A 22,456-nucleotide genomic window follows, 5' to 3' on the forward strand; every position below is an offset into this window, starting at 1 on the left:
CAATATAATTAGCATTCCTTCAAAGGAAAATGCGCATATTTTTAGGTAAGTTTTATTATATTACATAAAGTTATTGAAAATAGATTTGCCGCGCGACACCTCAGTACCTAATTGCTTGAATTAAATGGAACTGATCTGAATACAATAGGGCAGCTCATATTATATAAAGGGACTGTCAACCACGAATGACGAAAAAAGAAAAGTTCTAAAATACCGTATTTTTTTTTACAATTACTAGTTTATATTGATTAAAATTTCACGACTGGTATATTACATTACTTGAAACAATTCATATTTTCAGTATATTCTGTAATAAAATTTCGCGATGTGAAATCGAAAGTACATCGCGAAAATAGATGACATAACGATATATACACTATAAATAACGCAAGTAGATTGATCATTTTATATATAACATGTATACAATTCACTACGCATGCAAAATTTGCATTCCTGTGTTTACCACGTGCCGATGATGATCAATCTACTGGCGTTATTTATAGTTAACTGGTAGTTACCTGGTAGACATACCCAGTAAAATTTATTACCGAATATACCACGGCCGTTAATCACGCGCGCCACCTCTTTTTTTGCGATGCATTAATAAATGAGCCTATGCAACTTCCGAGGTGGCGATCAGGCCCGGATGTTATGAAATTTCATGGACAATTTTACAGGATTATTAGCTTTTATGTTTTTTTTTTTTTAATAATTCGCACTATTTTTAAAATCGGGCAATGTAGTGCGATTCAAAGAAAGTGACTTCTGGAGTATAAAGATCACGGCCGTTAATCACGCGCGCCAACTCTTTTTTGCGATGCATTAATAAATGAGCCAATGCAACTTCCAAGGTGGCGATCAGGCCCGGATGTTATGAAATTTCATGGACAATTTTACAGGATGATTAGCTTTTATGTTTTATTTTTAAATAATTCGCACTATTTTTAAAATCGGGCAATGTAGTGCGATTCAGCGAAGATTGATTCATCCAAAAATGTACAGACATGTACATTCTCAGCCCATTTAAAAATGTGAGAACCTTAATAAGTTGTGGAATGGTGGAGTTATAAAAAGCATTTCGATGAGTTTTTCCTGTGTGCCGAGAAAATGTCCATCCAATTAAATCGCTAACGGCGTCAAACGATTGCGTACAACATACATTAGATGCCGCGTGCACAAAAATATTGGCTTCTTGTCGACGTAGTAGAAAATTTTGCATTTTTCCTAAAGAGATGGAGCTAATGCTAAGGAGGTGGCGCTAATGATAGGAGGTGGCGCCAATGCAGAATTTATCAATTAAAAGTCGTATCTCAATGGCATTATCACATGACGTAGATTTGATAAATAATGTTATTTGTTATATTAAATTTATTTTCAACGTACATGCGAAGGCCAAAATCTTTACAGAACATAAACACAATCTATAATAAATATGATGTAGTTGTTTAAATATATAAGTGATCAACTCAATTAAGAAGTCACCAACATGAATAAAACATATTGTACAATTTATACCATAAATTTGTAATACTCAACCAAACCTATAACTTAATGTTCAACATTATCAAAATAATTTATCGACATTAATATTTGTATACAGTATGATAATTCACGAAATAAGTATAAGATAACATTTATTCTTGAAACTATGATTTGTAGCCGTTAATCCAAATGCTTAATTTACTAAAAGGCCAAGGTTAACGAATCTTTATTGGGCTAATTTATGATGTTTTTCCCGATATCAATTCCAAAAAAATAAAGATAGCTCGGTCTTTTAATCGTTAACATTTATATATAATACATGTTAAATGTTGCTTTCTTACAAAGAAGAACGTTTAAATCCATCAATACATTATTAGAAAACTACTTTTTCTACTTAAAAACGCACGCGACTCAAATGTGCTGAAGTAGTCAACTTACCAAAAAACAAATGTAAGTCCTGTAAACATAATAGAAACCTTAACATACAATATTCACTTTAAAAAGCAATAAATGTGCATTGGCGCCACCTTCTAATCTGAGCGCCACCTCATTGGCATTGGCTCCATCTCTTTTTGAAAAATGCAAATATATCCATTAGAAGGCTAGAAGCCGATGTGTTTGTACAGGCATTAACGTGTACAGGTTCAAAGCAATCTTTTTATGTAATGAGTGATTTAATTGGCAGGGAATTTGCTCTTCACACAGGCAAAATACATCGATTTGCTTTTACGAATCCTACCATGCCACAACTTATAAAGGTCCTCATGTTTCCAAATGGGTTGTGATTGTATGTTTCTGTACATGTTTAGATGAATTTCTAATCGCTGAATCGCACTACATTGGCTGATTTTTTTAATATTGCGAAATGTGTTGAAAAACATATTAAATCTAATCACCCTGTAAAATTATCCTTTAAATTTCAAAACATCCGGGCCTGAGCGCCACCTCGGAAGTTGCATTGGCTCATTCATAAATGCATCTCAAAAAAGAGGTGGCGCGCGTGATTAACGGCCTTGAAGATGCTTTCTTCAATTTCACATAGTTACCTCTCATTTAAGCTCAAATGACCCATTTCAACCTCAGGGGAGATTTTATTGGGACAAATGTTATGACCAGGTTTTAGGAAGATTGGCCAATAAATGTTGCCATTAGAGCATTGCCAAGGTTTCGGGATAACCATATAAGGAAAACTGCCCCATGGCGGTCATGTTTTTCAAGGAACAGAAAACATTTTCGAAATTCAGCCAAAATATCATTCGAACAAATGATCTTACCAAAGTTTCGTGAAGATTGGACTGTAATTGTAACTTCTATAATGTTAACTAGCAAATTTGTTGAATTGATATCCCACGCAAATTTCAAAATTGTGTGACAGACGGAAAGACGGACGGACAACGCCAATTCTATATCTCTCTGTATTTGGTGGGGGATAACAAGGTTTTACTATAGCCATATAACGAAAACTGCCTCAACCCTGGCGACAATGGTTTTCAACAGACCGGAACTATGTTCAAACTCAGCCCAGATATGGTTAGAACAAATATTCTCACCAATATTCATAAAGATATGACTTAAAATGTGACTTATAGAGTTTTAAAAAGGTTTAACTATAGCCATTTAAGTGAAAAATGCCTCACACCCTGGCGGCCATGTTTTTTAAAGGACCGGAGCTATTTTCAAACTCATTCAAGATATCATTAGAACAAATGTTCTAACCACGTGTCATGAAGATTGGACAATAAATGAGACTTGTGTTAACAAGGTTTTACTATATCCTTATAAGGAAAACTGCCTCGCCCCCTGGCGGTCAGATTTTACAACGAAACGGACCCATTTTCCAACACTGAGATATTATAAGTGCAAATGTTCTGACAAAGTTTCATGAAGATTCAACAACAAATGTGACTTCTTAAGTTTTAAATAGCTTTTTCTTTAATTTGATCTAGTGACCTAGTGTTTGACCTAACGTGACCCATTTTGGAACTCCTCCAAGATATCAATGGGATACATGTTCTAACCAAGTTTTATGAAGGACCATAAATGTAGCCTCTAGAGTTTTAAAAAGGTAAATGTTGACAACGAACGACGCACAAAAGGCAATCACAAAAGCTCGCCATAAGCACATTGAGCTTAAAAATGTCAACTTTAACCATTAAAGTTAAACATGCGCAGAGAACTAAAAAGAAATGTGCAGATATGCGAGAACGGGACAAATAAAGGTAATATATTTGCTTAACTAATTACAATGGAAAAACAGCTACTAACATAATTACACAATTTACAAGCAAATTATTTGTAATTAATGTATTATTTCTTACTTATCGTTTTTTTGTACTCAGAAGTAAGATGTTAATACATACCTTTATTTATCAACAAAATACATTTTATTCTTCTTAATGTACTCAACCAATCATTTAGATCTACGTGCACTCAACCAATCATTTTGTTATGCTATTATTGACCAACTCGCTCTCACTATCCTTATAATAACACAGATTTCCTCGCAGTTCAGTGAAGTAGTGTTTTTCTATTGCTGAAAAAATGCCAACTTTCTTTGTGATTGTTCGTAGTAAATGATGATACTGTCCACGACCACAGGTGGTTAGCGTGTGGCTATGCTATTAATTAGTGAAAACATCATTTTGAATGATAAATAATCATATTATAACGAAAAATTAACTTTTCTGAAAAAAATATTTCACTATCAAATATATATATAACAAGGTATGCAACTCAAAATCAGCCCAAAACGGGGTGCATCGCTTTGAACAGCCATATCTTCATCAATTTTGCAGCGATTTTCACGATCTCGGTCTTATTCAACGCAGAAATGAATTTCCTTTCTGGAAATGTATATGTCTTGCAATATTTTTACAAATGCTGGGTCAACTTTTGAGAAATAACACGATACACAACACGCATGACCCAGTTGACAGTGATCATGCTGTCTTTAAGACTGAAATCTTCACGGAGTAAAGGGCAACTTCCCTATAAAGTTCATGTAGTTCGATACCATAATTCAATAAAACGTATGAAAAAACATTATTACCGTTCTTGTCGTTACATTCTGCATCAAGACTAACTGTCCAGCGCCGTTTGAAACCTTTGTTTACATACATTTCAACTAACTGACATTTTAAACATACGAGTGATTTCATTGGTCCAATGCGGAGGTGTGTCTTTACAACTGGAGTTTCATTCATGAAGAATACATGATCACTGTCAACTGGGTCATGCGTGTTATGTATCGTGTTATTTCTTAAAAGTTGACCCAGCATTTGTAAAAATATTGCAAGACATATACATTTCCAGAAAGGAAATTCATTTCTGCGTTGAATAAGACCGAGATCGTGAAAATCGCTGCAAAATTGATGAAGATATGGCTGTTCAAAGCGATGCACCCCGTTTTGGGCTGATTTTGAGTTGCATACCTTGTTATATATATATTTGATAGTGAAATATTTTTTTTCAGAAAAGTTAATTTTTCGTTATAATATGATTATTTATCATTCAAAATGATGTTTTCACTAATTAATATCATAGCCACACGCTTACCACCTGTGTCCACGACGCCTCCCCCATCTATCTGTCTACGGGAATGATCTGCATCTCCTCTCTGTGCTTTTGAAGAGTTCGTCTCAAATTCACAGGCGCGAGGTCCATGGGCGTTTTCTCCTCCTGGAAACAGTCTGTTAGCAACCAACAATTGAAACAGGAAAAATCATTGATACAAATACACGAATGTAAACTTAATCTTATAATTAAATTATCAAACAATTTTTAGAATGCACCGCTCTGAACACTAAATGCTCTATGACTAATATGTCAATAGAAACAATAAAACAGATTATTTTGTGATGACATTGTTCAGTGACATTTCAAACATACATACACGTACTTTTGTACTTGTTATGATTGATAACTGATCAAGGCAATATTTTCAAACATTTGTATGGTGATATCATAACATTATAGGAGAAGCTATTATAATGTTCTCATGCCCCCAGTGTAATATTGTGCTTGGGTTCATTATTTTTCGGCGTAAGCTGTATTAAGCCAGCTTTTCACCTTACCTGACCTTTGTAAGTGTCCAATAAAATTCAAATAAAATTTCCCGCGGCTAGGTACGAATGAATACACTTCATTTATTCCATTGGCTGATTTGAGTATACCACCAGAACATTGGAAACATATCCGCGTCTTTGTAACACTGTTTTACTGCATGAAACAATTTTATTTCTAATGAAAAGGCTTAATAGATAGAACAGTTTAACACTCAATTCTCGACATCAATACAGTTTGTGCGTGCACCTTTTATTTTCAGAAAATTACCAGCGCAACGCGTTTATACTTAAAGGCTATGTTCTCATATTTAGTACTTACTTCCATATTCTTGTCAACATGTTAACATGTAAAAGTATAAAGAGCAGTGGAAGCGAGGCCTCACTTTAATACATTGCATTTCAACCCGCGAGGTATCGGGTCAATTCGCGGCCAGTGTATGAATGTCAGAGTTTATATACAGGTCATCACCGGAGTTCGCGGCCAGTAAAATAATAGTTATATAATAAATACGCTATCCGTGAACTAGGTGACCTGGAATTTTCTTTAGACCAGATATATGTAGATTCTTAATGTGTTTTCAACAATACAATAATAAATATTATTTTTGATTAATTTAACAATAATTATTCCACCATATTGACCAATGTATTAAGCATGAGCGCGATGATTATCGATACTGTTAATAATCGAATCAAATAGCAATGCCCGACAAACCACTAAAACAGGTTTGTTCGAAGAACGCGCCTATAAATACGGATACTTCTCGTGTGGCCGGTTGACTCGTATGTTTTAATTTCACTTCCATTCTTCTTTTGGTTTTCTGTTTTGTATCTATAGGTTTATGACCAGCAATATGTAATAATGTAAAATAAGCCGCGAAAACTCCGCGTAACATCCCGTACTGCGTGTGATGCAGCTAAGAACTGCACAGAAAAAAGACATTCGCTATCCTTGATCTCATTCATTGAACTATCAACGCCGTATATCTTTTTTTAAAGATATTTCTTGTTAATTCTGATTTAAAACCAAGAAAATTATTGAGTCTTTTATATTCGTTGATTCAATGGTAGGCTGCCAGTGAAGCTTAAATAAACAAGTACATAGTACAAACTAGACAAAGAGATAATAATATAAAAGTATTGCACTTCACCACAAACATGTATGTGATTTTTATGCCCCCGGTAGGGTGGCATATAGCAGTTGAACTGTCCGTCAGTATGTCAGTCAGTCTGTCCGTCCGAAAAAAACTTTAACATTGGCCATAACTTTTTCACTATTGAAGATAGCAACTTGATATTTGGCTTGCATGTGTATCTCATGGAGCTGCACATTCTGAGTGGTGAAAGGTCAAGGTCATCCTTCAAGGTCAAATGTCAAATTTATGGCGTCTGTCCGTCCGAAAACTTTAACATTTGCCATAACTGTTTCAATATTGAAGATAGAAACTTGATATGTGGCATGCATGTGTATCTCATGGAGCTAAACATTTTGAGTGGTGAAAGGTAAAGGTCAAGGTCATCCTTCAAGGTCAAAGGTCAAAAAAAATAAAAAAATAAAAAAGCGGTGTTCTCATAAAGCTGCACATTTTGAGTGGTGGAAGTTCAAGGTCAAGGTCATCCTTTAAGGTCAAGGTCATCCTTCAAGGTCAAAGGTAAAAAAACATCATTTCAAAGCGGCGTTATCATGAAGCTGCACATTTTGAGTGGTGGAAGTTCAAGGTCAAGGTCATCCTTCAAGGTCAAAGGTATAAAAAATCATTTCAAAGCGGCGCAATAGGGGGCATTGTGTTTCTGACGAACACATCTCTTGTTTTTTTATAGCCAGGGGTGAGAATAACCATCTTAAAAAAAGAGGAACTTCTCTGCCAGTATCAAAACAACTTGCACAATGATCTTTATAAAGGTTCATTTAACAAAAATCAGTTTCAAAACACTGAGTCTTCATAGGCAGTTTAGAAACAGTGCATAATAAAGACCAACAAAATACCGAAGTACATATTAGTTCACATGAATTGCTGGTTAATAATGATTTTTTTTATTTTGTACTTGTCAATATTATTATACATAGTTACAAGACTACAGACTACTATACAACATCCTGATTTGTTGAAGGCCAACCTTGCACATCGCAATTTCAGCCAAACTAAGTTTAAAACAACCGAATGAAACCTTTTGCATGCATGGCTCTATCAATTGTTAAATCGATAAATAACATCCATTTTCAGCAAATATGTTCAATCGATTTGATAAAATGTACACGAGACCTGAACCTTGGTTGGACGAGCGTAATAACAAATGTTTTATCAATGGCTGGCTCCACACAAGAATACTTGACATGTATCGGATGGTAATTTTATTATTTTATCAAATGGATTATGTTTGACAATTGGAATCACATTTGGAGTTACCCTTCCCCCTTTATCCAATAAATTGTTGTTTTTTGTTGTTTTTAATACAGATCTTATACCAAATAAAAAGTGTGCACTAAGGTTAAGAACGGAAGGCATGTTCATTTATAAATGCTTCAGATCATGTACCACAACGAATATCAATCTTGGTCAACAATTTAAAAAGCACTAAATTAATACAAAGTCAGATTTTGCATTTTGTTTAAGAGTGTTTATTCATTATTTTAGTCAAGGCATGTTTCCGGAAGTTTTAAAACAAACATATAAATATGACACTGAGTGACTAAATAGAGTTTAATGTGGAATCAATACAAAAAAACAACAGACTGCATGTTTGCCTTGTTTTTTCAAAGTGTTGTGGTAGATGACCTCATCAGGAAATTCAAAATCAACAGACGTATTTTGGTAGATAAACAAGGAACATTCAAACAAAGTTTTGTTATTTTATACCAAATAGTTTCAGATGAGATTATAAGGTTATTTATGATGACGGCCATCTACAAGATCAACTGCTGACATCAAAAGCTCATCGTTATAAACTCGGGTGAGTGAAAAGAATACAGTTAAGTCTACAATGAAGATCTTGTATAACTTGTTTAATATTGTCGCATAGGTCCAATGTGCAATCAGTAGCCGACTGACTTCAGACCTCTCTTTCTCACAAGCCAGGTGTCTGCGATATGGAAAACAGGTCACATATCATATTTAATACAAATACCTCACAAAAAAGACATTTGTGTCACTGTGACCTAACCTGAAAACTCATATGAGCCTCGTTCTGGGAAAACTGGGCTAAATGCATGTGCTAAAAGTGTTGTCCCAGATTAGCCTGTTCAGTCGGCACAGACTAATCAGGGACGACACATTCCGCGTTTACGGAATTTTTCGTTTAAAGAAAGTCTCTTCTAAACGAAAACCCAGTCTAGATGGAAAGTGTCGTCCTTGTCGTCCCAGTCTGCACAGGGTTTGGGATGACACTTGACGCACATGAATTTAGACCAGTTTTCCCTAAACGAGGCTTATATATGTTCAATGTGTTTTTGATATCATCAGTATCCAGAAGAAAATAGGTTAAAGACTAAAGTCTGTTAAAGGTTAAAGTCTGTTTTCTAGATATAGTAAAAGGTCTCTTTTCTTACCCACTAGGCGGGTCTTGCTAGGCGGGTCGACTTCCAAGAATGTTGTCGGTAATTTGTCATTATATTCAATCTTGAGACAAACATCATTTCATCCAAAAAAGCAAATATACATATGAGAATTCAGACAATTTCCTGAACATAATGAAATCGTTTTTTTTAATCAAAAGATGTCATTGTATATAATTTTCCTACAAATGTGTACAGCCCCTCTACAAATCATGATATGTACAAGGGAGTGTGTCCGCTAAAGTCTTTGACATTTACATCAGGCTGATGTTGAAGCAGGAGCTTGACCATTTTAAATGGCCTTGCGATGAAGAGGTGTGCTGTTGAACTGGTCACCTACATCAATGTCTGCACCGTTTTGTAATAGCTTTTCAGCTAGCTTAAAGAAAAACATATTCAAAGTGTATCTTCAAGAAAAAACATATTCAAAGTGTATCTTCAAGAAAAAATATATTCAAAGTGACGAGAACAAAAAGCACCTATAATAAAACTAGCGTTTTAGCTGTTTTAAAGAAAGAAAATATTCATAGTGACGAGAACAAAAAGGAGCCATACAAATAGCAATGCTCTAAATGGTCAAATGTAACAAATTAAAGCAAAACATGAAAATGTAGATTATCATGGGTTGTCTTATGTTGAGCATCGTCCTTAAGATATGTTTACATCTACAATAAACACTATTTGATTGATTAAAGTTCTTCAAACTTGTGTTAGATTATTTCACTTCAACCACCTGGTGGTTACCATGCTCACTGACAAGCCTGAGAAAAAGATCTGAAACAACATATATTATACATATTTAGAGTGTCTAGTATGAGAACAAACCAGTAACTTTGTTAGTTCCTGAGTATTTGGTTTATTTTAATCAGTCACATTTAAGAAGTCAATTATCTGTTTGTATTTATAACTGGTACTGTTTGTTTGTATGGCTTCATTTAACAATCATACCACTGTGGTCACATATCCTACTGACACACTTACTGTGTAAGCTGGTTTACCAGTACGTAGTGTGTCTAATAACTGATAACAGTCCTTCTTGTCAGTTACTGGCATGTATATGTTCACTTGCCTGAATAGTAATTACAACAACCGTTACAATAAATGGTACCTCATATCTGTCCTTTGATGCTGCATAGTGAAGACCGCACTGTCCTGTTTGATTCACTGCATTCATTTAGGCTCCGTGTAAAATCAAGCTCGATACTATCTGCATGCGACCTGCCGAAACTGCTATCATTAATGGAGTCCAGTTCGTCTGAAATAGTTACATATAACAATTTCAATAAAACAATCGTACACTGAGATTTGAGATGAATATAAACAAAGATATAATATGTTCGACTGTAGACATTTAGCTTATTCATGATAATTATATTCCCATTCCCACGGAAGAGATCGCAATGCTGGAAATAAAATAAAACTTACCACCGGCGGGGATCGAACCCGCAATCCCCGGCTTAGAAGGCCGGTGCCTTATCCATTAGGCCACGGTGGCGTATACATTTTAGATATGCACTCTTATTGAAAAGTCATACTTCAATGTGTAACATTGTTTTTCAGTCAGAATTTAATATGCCTATAATAGGTTCGCACTAACCTATAGCCCGAAAACACGGTGCTATTTAGAAATTATTTCGGGCTAGAAGAAACTCAGTTATGTATGTAGTCGGACTAGTAAAGATGTCACCTGTTACTATAATTACATTATGATTCATGCTAATGTATTAAAACAATTTTTGTAAAGAATACTAACTTCAGTAAAGTTGATCAGGTGAAGAGAATATACTATTTTGTAGCAGAAACTGCAATGCTACTTAAATGACTTTAAAAGTGATGGTAGTCGATTATTATATATTTTTTGCAGTTACAAGTCATAATATATGTACTTGTGTGTGATAACGACCTCACTTATGGCCATGGTGTTGGTGACATAAATTTCTCATAGACGATAATTTATACAATTGATTTGAGGATTTTAAAACCATATTATTCTGATTTAACTTAGACTGGTTTAAGAACATGTCCTTGAGGATTGCAATATAAACGTTTTGAAGGACAGAACACATGTTAAAAGTGATAACCATGTACATTTTGCATGTGCGTTATAATTCTAATGCTTATGTGGTTGTGACCATACATTTTTGGAACTGAATTTGTTTTCTAATCAGATCTAGATTCTAACATTTGTTTATCTGCAAATTATATATTCTTAAATTAATATTGTATGCATTTGGCTAAAGATATTGTGATTTAAACAATAAACACGTTAATGACGCATTGACATATTCATTAACAACGCTATACACATACATCATCGATTTTTTACAATTTGAGAAGAACATCGTTTAAAATTCAAAGGTTTGCATGGAATTATTGCTGTGCTATTTTTGTTGTGAACAGTTTTTTATGTTCAACGTTCGGAATAACAATGATCCGAAAATAACTGCAAGGTTTTAATAACACGAAATAAGCTTCTATTGCAACAATAGTTCGTTTATTATTATTGTGCATCGGTCTTACTTTTATCACGGTCACTGGTCTGATAAAGCGCACGGGGGTACTGTGAGAATCGTAAGACGTCGAATTATATTACGTCTGACGTTTTTCACGGTCATGCAAATTTTATATAAAAATGAACGTGTATAAATGTACCAGATGAATTCATCACAATCGTACTCAATATCATAATACTCGAGAGGTGTATTAACTCTACTAGAACCACATATTATAAAACATTTACGAAAGACAAAATGATTTATGTATAACAGTCTAAAAGAGGCAACTCGCAATTAATACTCCACGTGTATTCGATCAAGAGTGAATACCCTTCAACTATAAACTAGGCAAATGATACAGGTGTTATAAACACCGACCACACAATTATTATGATTTAAATCACCAGTACGTGAAGTAAATAGTGAGCTGAAAAAAAACGAACACAACAAAAACAAATAAATAAGTATGCAACATATGCAATTAAAGCATCAACGATTCAATAAAAACTTGCAAATAATTATTGCTCTTGGTTTACCACAGTAGCTGTACGTGTGAGCATCTGCTCTGACGATTTCAGTCGCATGAAACACAATAAACAACAGCAAGCTGTCACAGAAAGTATATGCATTATCTTCGAAAGGGTTCACTAAGAATTCGCGATTTAACTTTTACGAAAAAACACAACCTGCAATCACAATGCCCTTTTATTGATTAATTTTAAACAAATGACAATAACTCCTTAAAAAATACGCATTCTCGAAACCTTGACAATATGTGTTGTGACACTTACAGATAACCATTCTGTAAATGTTTGGCAAAAATCGCATACTTGCATATGCACAGACGTTTGTAGATACATGTACATTAAAATGGCAATGCATACATTTTTATTAAGCCTGACTAAGTATGTCACTTCTTTTCAGAAAACAAAGCATTTTAAAAACCACGATTGGGTATCTATTTTTAATGAATCACTCAAAATATGGTCATGGTTTCGATCCCCATAGTCTGAGCGTTCTTAAGATTTCCCCTAAAGACACCAAGTACCGGTTCTAGTCCCAGGAAACGGACTCGAGAACGTTTCAAATAAGCCTTAGGCTTTCGATGCAATGGAGCTAACATAAATAGGTTTAAACTAATGATCTTAATTTTTCGACATTATGATTAAAAAAGGTTGCTATCTTTTGCACGTATACTAGTAGGGAATACTGTAGTTCACTAAGGATATTAAGAGCACATATTTAAAATGAATAAGAAAATACAAACTTTATGAATATTGATATATATCATACCGCTACATTGATATCTGCCTGATATTACGATGTCTGATGCACTTTTGTTTTATATCAGTTCAAGTTGTTATATCAGCCGATGTTAAGAGGTGTGTAACATTACTCGGAACCAACTATAAAGTCATCATTTTTAGTATTATAGATTCGGATTTAATAAAACAAACAATTTGATACCAAGATGTAATATATGTTAGACACAATAAGCAACCCAAACAGCGAACAAATTATTTGACAAATATAAAGCGCAAGTTACAAAACTATCAGACAGTAACCTGTTATTCTCTATATACCTGTAGTAGCATTGGACATGCATACAATCAATAAAACGTCCGTAAAATAATCTCTTCAAATATTTGAAAACCCGAACAGAGCGTCTCAAAGCGCGCACCGACGAATCACTTACATGTAACAGACTGAGTTAAATACCGTCACTATGCACATTTCACAGAGGTTGTAGCGAAGCATCCAAATACATATCTATCAGAGCTGGATCGTCAATAGACGCTGCAATGTCGCCTTACGGTTCCCACACCTAGGCATCTGACGTCACTTTACAAGTTGTATACGCCACTTCTTGTTTTTGTCTTCTGCAAGACTGAATCGCAACATGTTTGGCTCATCATGCATTCGCGTCTTTTCTCTGCAGTGTTGTCTTTTGAGAAAGTGACCGAATTTTCACCGATAAGATGATATGTAATGAATTCTTTGCTAAAATGTATTGCGATTTGTGGGAAACCAGGTAGTAATGTTTTTTTCCGTAAATAACACTTGATTTGATAGACCTCCCGACGTGTTCGTCTGCAAATTAATGTATTTATTGTGAATTGCTATCGACGAGCAATCCGGACTTTGATAATTTATAAACTCGCTTGTCCAACGTTTACACACATCATTAAAGACATAATTTAAGGCCGCGATGGTTATTGCACTTAAAACCAACGGTTTAGTGTTGCGAAGCGAAGAAATTATCCCATGAGGTCGTGGTGGAATGGACCTTTAATGTTAGTTTACACATTTCCATAAAAACAATTCACATGTGTGTGCAAGTACTGTCTGGTGATCTTTAGTTTATATACTTCAGTGCCATTTTGCAAACGAACGCTACACAGTACATAATAACGACTACTATTACTAAGAAAATTAAAATCAAAATAGCAATAATAGGTCCGCATTAATTTTCCTCTTCGTCATGTAGTGGAACAATCACTGAAAACGATGGTCGGTGTTTAATAAATCCTCCCTCCAGAATTTTGTGGAAGTTGTAAATTTCCACGGGTATCCGTCGCTGGACGGGATTTAAAAATGTTAGGGAATCGAACGGCCGTCTAATTTCGCCATAATCCGACAACGGCTGGGACCAACGAACCACCGCTGACGACGACGACGCTTACAATAAGGTCACATTATTTTCAGAAATTTACACTCGCTTTTTCACAATTGATTTATTTTTGAAAAACTGTTGCAAGATAACAGTATGCATAAAATTAACATGTGCATGTTTATATCACAGGTGAAGGGCGCGGGGCCAAGTTGTCAGTTGATAAACTCGTATTTGTTTATTGTACGAATGCCGAGTATGTTTGGTAGCTGGGGTATTTCGATAGTTTTACTCTTGTAAAATCGGCACTGAACCTTCGGTCAGATCGACGCCGACCTAGCATTTCTTTGAGTTCGAGAAGTATTTTCTTGTAGTTAATGTCGGCAAGTAGCCGTTTGTGGTCATTTTTCGTCACGAGGCAACCTTTCCCAACAAAATGGTACATAGTTTACGAAAATCGAACGCCATTAAGGCAATAAATCGCATAAAATGTTGATGAAGGTGATTTTCCTGTGTCAAGAGATACCTACCTTGTTCATATATAACATATCAAGAAAAAATGTTTTTTTTTGTTGTTTTTTTGGTCAATATGATAAAAAAATGTTGTTTTATGACAAATTGATAGTGTAAAAGTGACTTGGCCACGCGCCCTTCACCCGTGGTTTATATAAGACGTTAACCAAATACTTGAGTTTGAGTTCATGTCCTAAATATTCAATTTCGGAAAATGGTGCTGTATACAGAGACGTATTGGATAATTTGGTTTCAAAAACATACCCCAGTTTACAAAATTATGAAGAAAACCCTAACAGTATACAGTACTTTTTATATTAAATGTACCATTAAAAGATTATGCTGCGTTTCCGTTTTTCGTTGACATGTACTTGCTTGAAATCAAAAGATTATGCAGCGTTTCCGTTTCGGTTCACATGTACTTGCTGGAAGCGTTTTAACCCCGGGGCTTCCTCCCATATTCTCCATGGAGGTCCCACCGTTCTTCGTCGTGAATTTGCACGCGGACATCTTCTCAACATTTTTTCTTCAAGCGTCCATGATTCTGGAGCTGCTTGAAGACAAAGAGACGCCGGTTGTCGTTGACGTACCATTTACCACTAACATGTGCGACTTCTATTTGCGTAACCGACGGCGCGAAGCCTCTTCCGGCGATGATGTCGTCCAGAAGCTCCCCGATCAGCGTCCCGTCTGTTAATTTGTTCGAGAACATTATCAGTAACGGGTGTCAAAGGGACGCAGGACATCTTCTTTTCGTGTGTATCAAGTTTTTATTAAAATTTACATATGCTTTATCAGCTCGCGCCGTTTAGTCTTTTTCTCGCCTTTTTTCAGAATTCTCATTCATTTGAACAGTGTTTGTTTTAGGTCACTTTGTACGGGTTTCTTCGTTAAGAGATATTTACTGCAAATGCTATGTTTATAGCATGGTCGTATTGTTATTTGCTCAACGTTTATTTGCTGTACACTGTCGGTTTTAGGTTGAATAGAAATGCTTATCCAAATTTCGAATTATCGTGAGTAAATATCCGAAAAATGTCGACTGAACAGTACATTTAAAAGCAGTATAAGTTAGAGGGAGCCTAATGGACACTTTTCCAGATACAAAATACGTTATAAATGTTCGATTGTACATTATTTATCAAATCATATTTCGAATAAACATTGTTTACCAGTTGGTAAAGATGTTATATTATTGTATACACCTACCCTTTGACTCGGCCGGGCAATTACCATGGTTTGACCCTATATCCATAATTGTTTGTTTTTGTAAATGGGATAAACAAACATTTTGGCGTTATAGATGCAGTCCAAAGCCTGCATTGTTTTCAGCTCTTGGCCGCTTTAGTATTCCTTTATGTTCTAACGCATTTAAAGAACTCATGTTCTTTGCCTTTCCATTACTGAATCGAACAAAATTATTATTGAAACTAAACAGGTTTAAGTAGAAATCCAAGTGCTTCAACATCAGCAAGGGCATTCTCGGTATGGTAGGTTACCTGGAGAACATGTTTCATTAGATCCTTTTGTTTGTGTGACTGTCCCAGGTACAATTTCTTTAAAACTGAAACAGAGTCAACTAAACTGTTAACACAATCAAATAACTTGTCTAAACAAAGGGTGAACAGTATGAACATACGGAATAATACTGCTTTTGAGTTACTGCAGATGGTTGTTATGTTATACAGTACATCTAAACGTATCTAAACGCTGATTTTCAGTAACCTTTTAACAAACTGTCGGTCGAGTTCGTGCATTTCTTTAAGCTTGCTCTGCATATTACATTTAATGTCGGGTTTTTGTCCTATATATTTTGGATTGGTACCACCGGGTTCTCTATAATTTATATTCCACTTCGTGTTCTTTGAGATCTGTTAAAAATAGCGAAAGAAAAATTCCGAACGTTAGTTTGTCCGCAAGTAGGTTATGCATTTTATATATAATAAATATGTCATATATGCATGTTCCAAATTCAGTATGTATTCGAAGACGTTAATGTGTTCTGTAAAGCTTACATTTAAAGTTAAACCCAATGTAAAGAATAATAACTTCTCACGCGATATTGGTGAAACGGCAAAAAAATATCACATACACTTGAGGTAAGGACAATGCAATTTGACATATCATACAATGCCATTTACATCCTTATGCCTTTATCAAGTCACGTGGTATGAAGCTAACTGTAGATTGGTATTTATTAAGTTATTGTGAAAGCATAGCTCAATATGATGTTAAATAATCGTTGGCCACCATCAAGTAAGCTCAAGTTGTGATCCGCAAACGTTGAAATTGGGTTTCCTTTAAGGCACCAAATGGTCTAAGGGAGACCACTCATGGTTAACATTTTCATGTTTATTCAAATAACAGTTTACATAAATAACGGTGAATATTGACAGCAATCAAGAGCAAATTATGAACTATAAAGTGAAAACACCTGTACCAATAAATGAATTGATTGTGACTAATAGTAAAAACATATTAAAAGTGAACAAACAACTACAGCGTAAACATTGACGAAAATCAAAATTTTAATTATGACTAGCACATGTATGCATATGATTAGATGTTAACTCTAGCTGCACGAACCTTTCCCCATACGAATTCTGGGCAGACAATAAGCTGATTATAAATGTTTGCAACATGTCAACTTTTTTTATACTTCATACTGTACAGGCTAATCTGGGACAACACTTTACGCACATGCATTTCCATTACGTCTAGAAAATTACATTAAACGCATGCCCAACAATTAATATATTTTCGAAAAACTGCTTGCAAATATAACTGTACGCATACAATGTACTTTAAATTGTTTGTAATGAGACATTCCGAGAAATAATATGCACACATTGTCGCAAATTTTCATTTCGGGAAATGAGCTCTATTTTGACGTCTAGTCTGTCATTCTATATGAATATATGTGCCTTGTTCTGAGAAAACTGGGCTTAATGCTTGTGCGTAAAGTGTCGTCCCAGATTAGCATGTGCAGTCCACACAGGCTAATCAGGGACGACACTTTCCGCTTTAATGGTATTTTTAGTTTCAAGGAAGTCCCTCCTTACCGAAAATCAAGTTTAAGCGGAAAGTGTCGTCCCTGATAAGCCTGTGCGGACTGCACAGGCTAATCTGGGACGACACTTTACGCACATGTATTATGCCCAGTTTTATCAGAACAAGACAAATATCATTCGAATATATTGAAGCTTTGTCGATCTACATATTAAGTGGAAAAAAATAATGCGTAGATAATGGTACAGGCAAAACCCGATACGACTCGAGTTATACTTAGTTAATGCTGATAGAAAAACTTCCAAATATTGAGCGACATGTTGCAAACAAGGCCAGTACAAGCTAAAGTAAAATGCAGTGAAGAATGCAATTGTAAGCATTGTCATCAGTCAGTTGTTTTTGTTAATAGTTCATTTCAGTTTTCGAGTTAAGTTGTCAACGGGGGGGGGGGGGGGGGGGGGGGGCAGATAAACTTGTGTTGAGTCTCAGGCAACCTTAACGTAAGGTCGCAATGTTTAAACATGAGCTGTATCTCTCTTTTCTACGGAATCCCGATAGTGCCATCTATAATCTCGCCCTTCTTTCAAAGTAACAAAATACTAGGACTTAAAATCTTAACTTTAACACCGTCAACAAAGAATACAGTCCTCATAAAGGACATACATTTTTTGTAATATAGATGTTCTTGAATAAAACGTTCAAGGACATCGGTGCAATTAGTCCAAGATATTTTATTTTTATTTTATAATGTGCCGATATATTAACTTCACTTAATTTTTTTTTTATGATGACAAACACAAAATTGAACATTTTTCGTCGATTTATATACTAAATAACACCTCCAGTACAATGAGGAATCACAATTTTGTGACGAATTCTTGGGGCCCTCTTCATACCATGAAGATTGAAAGTTATGTTCTTATTTGCAGACTTTGGTGTGTGGGAATGCGTTTAATCTGACCGAGCAGATGTTGTTTTTATTCTGCAATGACTTCATTAAACATTTTAATTGGTCAAAGTAACTCATGGTTTGTACATACAACAAATACCACCGAAAATGTTAGATTGTTTTACGTATCACGTCGTTTTTGATAAATATTTTTGCATAACCCACACTGTTGGTATTAAAAACTTGTTTACATATGGCAACGAATACAAATACACAGGAATTGGTAACTGGTTTGTTGTGAACAGAGGTTAAATACGTTTGAAATGGAAAGACAAAAATTACCGGACAGTATGTCAGATGATAATGGATTTCACCGTCGGTCTCTTAAAATTTTCATTGGCAATGTCCGACGTGCAACGTACTTTGGCCATGTCTGATTTAGAGAGTGAAAACATCGTTTCTGATCAAGGCATAAGTTTCTTATCGATTAACACCGGGATTAGTCGATGTAATACATATTTTATTGTTGATAACCAAAATTCTTTTATTACCAATGACATAACATTAAAATATGAGTTTGTGATGTTAACAGTAAGCATACTGTTCGCTCAGTCATAGATTTCGTCAATTTTCGGTAGCAGTCATAAATTACGAGGTCCTGTTTGTTGACATATTGATGTGTGTCTTAATATTTTATAGTATATACACAGTGTATTATAGGTGATTTTTTTTTAAAATAGAATGCTATAAACACATTGAATGCATTGTATGCATATTAAATGTTTGATTATAGAGTACATATTTGTTATATGTTTTCTACAGTAATGAAAATCAAACACCACCATGTTGTTTTCGTCATGTTTATTTCTTGTAAGAATTGCAATTAATGATATCGATTAAAGAATGGTGTAAATCAACTAAATGACGTATAAATATCTGTTAGTTATTATTACATAAAAACACAATTATACATTTCTTTAATATTAAAGAAAAAATACGGTGAAAACAAAATGTGTGTTCGTACCTCGGTAAATCGGTCAGCAACCGGCTTCCGCTTCATTGGTTTCGACTGTTTATCTGCGCGCGCTCGATATCGAACCAGGATCCAAAGAAGCATTAAACTCGATAACAAGGAGTGTGGGAGCACACACGCACACTCCCGTCGGCATAACAACGTTATACCGAGGTAATCGGCAAAATTCGGCAACGGGCTCGCTAGACAATATACAAGCAGTTAGCGAGGTACACATACCGGTAGATTTTGGTACCTCAGTACGTTGGTGTGTTTTTCAATGAATTACCTCGGCGCGTTAGGAATACAAACCCAATATAACAACGTGTGTGGGGAGGGGGCGTGCGTGCGTGCACGCGTGCTTGCGTGCTTGGGTGTTTGTTTCTGTGAGCACCAACTATTACATATATCTAGTTCTTGAACGGCATCATGGTGATAATAACAGGAAGCAATGTATATGCACAGTGGTTTGTATAAGATTTTTTGTTTGGACATTGATATTTACAAAACATATACTACGGGTATTTACGACTGGTGTACACATGTTGTAGTGATAAAATTAAAATATTTTAGTGTTCGACATAGGCGACATTATTTTCGTCTTTGAAGTAACTATGAGTAGCAATTAAAAAAAAGAGATTGTCGGGTAATATCATAATACTTATTGGAAGCGACATCGGTACTGCTACTTATTGGATAATCTATTGCAAAGATTCAATGCGCATTTTAGCTTTGCGTTGCGTTAGGGTTTTTTTGATGACGTGTTTCGAGTTTGCGCGTCCGGATAATCTAACTTTATAATTGCTGGTATGGTTTCGAATAATTCAGGGACCTATCTATGTCAAATCATTATCTTCGAAATGTAATAGCCCAGTCATAAAATTGGAAACATATTTAGTTCCATGTTATCGTACGGTTTTGATTTGATTTCCAATACAATATGATAACCATGCTCGGCCATTATCCCCAATTTAAAAGCAATTTTAATGTTTTGTTGTATTAATTTTTGTCAGTTAATGTATTGTTATATTTCCATATTGTGAAAAATTGGTAAAAAGGCAAGTGTTTAATATTAATTTTATGAAAAAATCATTTTGCAATATTTAATATGAATTCTTACCAATGAGTGTGATTTGAAACAAAAACTTCTCGCATCCGTAAGACATAGTAAGAGAGAAGGACGAGTAAAATAGATCTTAAGCAGTCTTAGGCTTTGTATCGTTTTTTTTTCAAGTGAGCTATGATATTTGTCATTGTTTTAAACGCATAACCATTGACCGTTTGTACTTAAAAATAAAAATTAAAGTATGAAAACAATTCATATAAACGCCTGAATGATTTGCCAACAAACTGAACAAAATAAGTAACATTTAACCCATTTATGCCTAGCGTCTATAAAAAGGGCATTGGCACACAGCGTAGACCCAGATGAGACGCCGCATGATGCAGCGTCTCATCAGGGTCTGCGCTGTTTGCTCAAAGGAATTTCTGTAAGAAATATTCTAAATATAGAAATAAATATACTAGACATTCTTAATTTTGGAAATAAATTGATCCAAATTAGAAGGACGGGAGAGTCCACTAGGCATAAATGGGTTAAGCAGACGCAACCATGTATAAGAAATCAAGAACAAGTCAATATTGTTCTTTGAACATGTTTTAATATAGCATAAAATTGTGTGTTAGTGTGTTATACTTTGCTGGAGAATTAACACAACTTTGATGATATCGTTTTGTAAGCAACACATCAGATTCATACATAAATACATTGCAGTCAAAATCACTCCGTAGACAACCACTAACATCGAAAAATCGTGGGACCAATAAAATAACCACGAACACATTTCTGTTTGTGCATAAATCAGTGTGTTTTCAATAATTTTATTAATACACATAATTATAACATGTACTCAAACAGGAATAATATAATAATAGAATATCAAACGATTATCGGTTATGAAGGATATCATAAAACAAATAAACAGTCTTTCTAAGACTATAACATAAACACACACAATTTAATCGAGGAAATTTGCTTGACAATCGCTCAACCAGTTTAAGAAATGGCTGCGTGTGTTTATGTTGTTTTAGTAGAATTCGGGCCAGTTTTGAAAATGTCTTAATGCATACTGTTGGCTACAGGAATTGTATATTTAAGAGTGTATTTATTATATGCAACTATCCGTATGAGGCATATAGGCATATGCAAAAACCTTACATGTGAAACAATCAATGTGAAATCATTCAAATAAACATTTTCTACATGAATAAAAGCTCTTTTCGGACATGTAGAGTCGACGTTAGTACCGATTTTTACCGAAAATACTATGAAAAATGTTTAACATTCAGAGAACTTTGTAGGGTTTAATCATATTTGAGCCTACATTGATTACTGACTAGCAGGTAATTGACCCTGGCTCGAAACAAGATATTATGCTCGATATAATATAATGATAGATATAATCAGAGTATATAGATAACTGAATAATGTTTGTCCCAGCTTTTTTATCTAATAAGATTAATTTACAAAAGCAAATTGTATTTAGTACACTGCGTGTTAAGGTTATTTAAACCATTTAATGCAATATCAACTAACATAAAACGTTCCCAATTAACCGATTACTACGTAACCCTTAATTCTGAGTTACGAACCCCTTACCTAAGTGTGTAAGTATACAAATGCTCATTGGCAACCTAATGAGTATACAGTGTGATATATATTATGCAGTAAAATACAAATATAAATATTTTTGTTTTAATGTTAAATGAAATTGATAATACATTCTTATAACACATTTTACAATGTGTTGTAATTCTTCCTATTTTAA

General features: G+C 34.7%; 1 protein-coding gene, 1 long non-coding RNA gene and 1 other non-coding gene across 3 annotated transcripts in view; all 3 read right to left on the bottom strand.

Annotated features, from left to right (window-relative positions):
• Window positions 1-7,881: 7,881 nt before the first annotated feature.
• LOC127838757 (uncharacterized) lies at window positions 7,882-14,370 on the bottom strand. The gene is made up of 3 exons (XR_008029937.1): window positions 13,291-14,370; window positions 10,208-10,354; window positions 7,882-9,478 (listed from the first exon to the last, which is right to left on the bottom strand). It is a non-coding gene; the product is annotated as an uncharacterized LOC127838757 (long non-coding RNA).
• Window positions 10,522-10,594, bottom strand: Trnar-ucu (transfer RNA arginine (anticodon UCU)). The gene has a single exon. It is a non-coding gene; the product is annotated as a tRNA-Arg (tRNA).
• A 6,935-nt stretch (window positions 14,371-21,305) lies between the features above and the next one.
• Window positions 21,306-22,456, bottom strand: part of LOC127838749 (uncharacterized) — a 5,417-nt gene continuing 4,266 nt past the window's right edge. The window contains exon 3 of the mRNA XM_052366731.1: window positions 21,306-22,456. This exon is cut by the window's right edge and continues 1,005 nt beyond it. The gene's annotated coding sequence lies outside the window, so the exon portion shown is untranslated.

Source organism: Dreissena polymorpha, chromosome 7 (assembly GCF_020536995.1).
Source record: "Dreissena polymorpha isolate Duluth1 chromosome 7, UMN_Dpol_1.0, whole genome shotgun sequence".
NCBI classification, from domain to species: Eukaryota; Metazoa; Mollusca; class Bivalvia; order Myida; family Dreissenidae; genus Dreissena; species Dreissena polymorpha.